Source organism: Arachis hypogaea, chromosome 17, assembly GCF_003086295.3.
Source record: "Arachis hypogaea cultivar Tifrunner chromosome 17, arahy.Tifrunner.gnm2.J5K5, whole genome shotgun sequence".
NCBI classification, from domain to species: Eukaryota; Viridiplantae; Streptophyta; class Magnoliopsida; order Fabales; family Fabaceae; genus Arachis; species Arachis hypogaea.
In genome coordinates this window covers 81,718,162-81,722,109 of record NC_092052.1, presented here as the reverse complement: position 1 = coordinate 81,722,109, position 3,948 = coordinate 81,718,162, and the positions used below count along the sequence as shown (strand labels likewise).

At 42.7% G+C, this 3,948-nt stretch overlaps 1 non-coding gene across 1 annotated transcript; it reads left to right on the top strand.

The window, feature by feature from the left end:
• The first annotated feature begins 3,844 nt into the window (after window positions 1–3,844).
• On the top strand, window positions 3,845–3,948 carry LOC112767512 (small nucleolar RNA R71). Its single transcript, XR_003184954.1, has one exon. It is a non-coding gene; the product is annotated as a small nucleolar RNA R71 (small nucleolar RNA).

The following is a 3,948-nucleotide window of genomic DNA, read 5'->3' as shown; positions in this document are numbered from 1 at the left end:
CAAAATGATTCGGGAATGGCAATGACCCGGAGAATGGCATCCCAATCGAAACCATACTCACAACGCGCCGACAAGATCACTTGGTAGGCATCAATCCCATCCGCTAATGGCCCGGTCCTAAGCACTCCTGGAATAACTTCCTTCGTGATGGGGACTTGCTTCCAGCGCACGAAAACCGATGCAAGAGAAGGTGAGTGGAAGTTGGAATAAAACTCCGCGTGATAGTCTCTTTCAATTATCATGGGGTGGACAAGCTTGCAGTATCGGTTGGGGAACTTATTTGGATCCCTCATAGGGTTATCCTTCTCTAGTGCATCAATATTGCCGATGCTCCTTGGCTTCTTGAGGAGGGGCTTAGCCGTAGGTACTTGGCGCGCCTTAGTGGCCGATTTCTTTGGTGCCTTTCCCTTATCCTTCTTGATAACCATCCTATGAAAGTGGGAAAGGGAAAGCCATAAGAGGTTAAGTATCATAAACACATGACAGCTGCAACATGTGACTAAGACAACAATGGACACAATGGCAAGTCACTAGCATGTGATGCAAGAGTGATATAAGCATGCAACTAAGAGGCCTGAGAAGAATATACTCAAACATCAATAACAAGAAGCAAGTCATAAGGGGTGAGCATGTAGATATGAAGCATGAAGAGTAATAAGCTCAATGCACATAGCAATAAGCAAGTGAGTGACAAAGAACTCTAAGTGGAAAACATTAAGTCAAATTTGAAACCAAAAACTCATATGTGCCTTTCATCAAACACTTGGTGTGCAACCCTTAAGCAATGAACAAATGGAGGAAATGGAGCAATGTAGCATCCCACAAAGCAATAGCAATCATTATAGAGCACCGCATATTGCAAGGAAATCAAATACAACAAATGAACCCACTAATGCAAGAGAAATCTCTACCCACAACACCCATGAAAAATAGAAAAATAAAGACAAAAGTAAAAAAATAAGTAAGCATGAAGAAGAAGCTAACTAAGAAGAAAAGCAAAGAAATGCAACTCATGAAAGAAGAAGAAAGAATCAAAACAAAGAAAAAGGGAAGGTAAGAGTACCTTTAGAGGAAGAAGAAGGTAATGGAGAATGTAAGTGAGAAGAGAGGAGAAGAAAAATAGGGAAAGAGAGTAGAGAGAATAGTGTGGGACCGCCGGAAGTGGTGGTCGCTGGAGGTAGGAACCGTCAGAGAAAGGGGCGGAGAAAGGGTGATAGTGGTGGTTGAAGGAGTAGAGAAGGTGAGACTAGAAGAAGAAGATGGAAAATGAGAGAAGAGGGGTGGAGAATTTGAAAATAGGCTTGCCACAGTGTTTCTGCGTCCTCGAGCAAAAGAGAAGAAAGAAACGAGTAGAAGAAGAAGAAATGGAGGAGATGGAGTGGTGGTTTGGGTTCAGCCAAGGGGAGTAGTCGTGTGTATGTTGTGTGAAAATGAAGGTGGAAAGGAGGTGTATTTATAGGGTAAGGGAGAGAGGGTATTCGGCCATGTGTGGGTGAGTTTGGGAGGGAAATGGTTTGAATTTGAATGGTGAGGTAGGTGGGGTTTAATGATGGATGGATGTGAGTAGTAAAGTGGTTGTGGGGAAAAGGGTAGGATTTGATAGGTAAGGGGTGTTTGGGGAAGAGGTCTTGAGGTAATTGGTCAAGGGTTTATGGGGAAGAGTGTTATGGAAAGGTGTGAAGAGGAGAGAAGAAGATGTGGGGTAGTTGGGGATCTTGTGGGGTCCACAGATCCTGAGGTGTCAAAGAATCTAAGTCCCTGCACCATTCTGGCGTTCAAACGCCCATTCTTTGCCAAATCTGGCGTTTAATGCCAGCTCTGCTACCTTTCCTGGCGTTAAACGCCACTCTGCTGCCCATTTCTGGCGGTAAACACCAGCCAGATGCCCATTTCTGGCGTTTAACGCCAGCCAGATGCCAGACAGCCCCTTCTGGCGTTAAACACCCAGAGTGCTGCCCATTCTGGCATTTAACGCCCAGAATGCTGCTAGGCTGGGCATTTAAACGCCCATTCTGCTATCCTTACTGGTGTTTAAACGCCAGTAAGCCTGTCCTTCAAGGTGTGCTATTTTTAATGCTGTTTTTCATTCTATTTTTTATTTTTCAGTAGTTTTTGTGATTTCACATGATCATCAACCTAAAGAAAACATAAAATAGCAATGGAAAATAAATAAAAATAATTAAATATCATTGGGTTGCTTCCCAACAAGCGCTTCTTTAATGTCAATAGCTTGACAGTGAAGATCTTAGAGAGCTTCACAGAGATTCAGAGCTTAGTGGTGGCCTCCCAACACCAAACTTACAAGTTGAGTGTGGGAGCTCTAGTTGACTCTGTGTTGAGAGAAGCTTTTCATGCTTCCTCTCCATGGTTACAGAGGAAGATCCTTGAGCTTTAAACACAAGGTAGTCCTCATTCAATTGAAGGACTAGCTCTCATCTATCCACATCAATCACAGCTCTTGCTGTGGCTAGGAAGGGTCTTCCTAAGATGATGGATTCATCTTCATCCTTCCCAGTGTCTAGGATTATGAAATTAGCAAGAATGTAAATGCCTTCAACCTTTACTAAGACATCCTCTACAAGTCCATAAGCCTGTTTCCTTGAATTGTTTGCCATCTGTAGTGAGATTCTTGCAGCTTTCACCTCAAAGATCCCTAGTTTCTCCTTTACAGAGAGGGGCATGAGTTTTATACTTGAACCAAGGTCACATAGAGCCTTCTCAAAGGTTATGGTGCCTATGGTACAAGGTATGAAGAACTTTCTAGGATCCTGTGTCTTCTGAGGTAATTTCAGTTGAACCAGATCATTCAGTTCATTGATGAGCAATGGAGGTTCATCCTCCCAAGTCTTATTACCAAATAACACTGGCATTCAGCTTCATGGTTGCTCCTAGATATTGAGCAACTTGCTCTTTAATAATATCTTCATCCTCTTCAGAGGAATAATACTCATCAGAGTTCATGAATGGCAACAGTAAGTTCAGTGGGATCTCTATGGTCTCTATATGAGCCTCAGATTCCTTTGGTTCCTCAATAGGGAACTCCTTGGTGGCCAGTGGACGTCCATTGAGGTCTTCCTCACTGGAAATCACTGCCTTTCCCTCATCCATGCATTAGGCCATGTTGGTTATATTTATGGCCTTGCACTCTCTTTTTGGATTCTCTTCTATATTCCTTGGGAGAGTACTAAGAGGGAGTTCAGTGACTCTTTTACTCAGCTGACCCACTTGTGCCTCCAAATTTCTAATGGAGGACCTTGTTTCTGTCATGAAACTTTGAGTGGTCTTAGATAGATCAGAGATTATGGTTGCTAAGTTAGAGAAGCTCTGCTTAGAATTCTCTGTCTGTTGCTGAGAAGATGATGGAAAAGGTTTGTTATTGCAAAACCGTGTTCTCCCACCATTATTACTATTGAAGCCTTGATTAGGATTGTAAGTGTTTCCATAGGATTCTCCCATGTAATTCACCTCTTCCATTCCAGGATTCTCAGTATAATAAGCTTCTTCTTCAGAGGAAGCTTCCTTAGTACTGCCTGTTGCTGCTTGCATTCCAGACAGACTCTGAGAAATCATATTGACTTGCTGAGTCAATATTTTGTTCTGAGCCAATATGGCATTCGGAGTATCAATCTCCAGGACTCCTTTCTTCTGAGTTGTCCCATTATTCACAGGATTCCTTTCAGAAGTGTACATGAACTAGTTATTTGCAACCATTTCAATGAGTTCCTGGGCTTCTTCAGGCGTCTTCTTCAGATGAAGAGATCCAACAGCAGAGTTGTCCAATGACATCTTGGACAATTCAGACAGACCATCATAGAATATACATATGATGCTCTATTCTGAAAGCATGCCAGAAGGACACCTTCTGATCAATTGCTTGTATCTTTCCCAAGCTTCATAGAGGGATTCACCTTCCTTCTGTCTGAAGGTTTGGACTTCCACTCTAAGCTT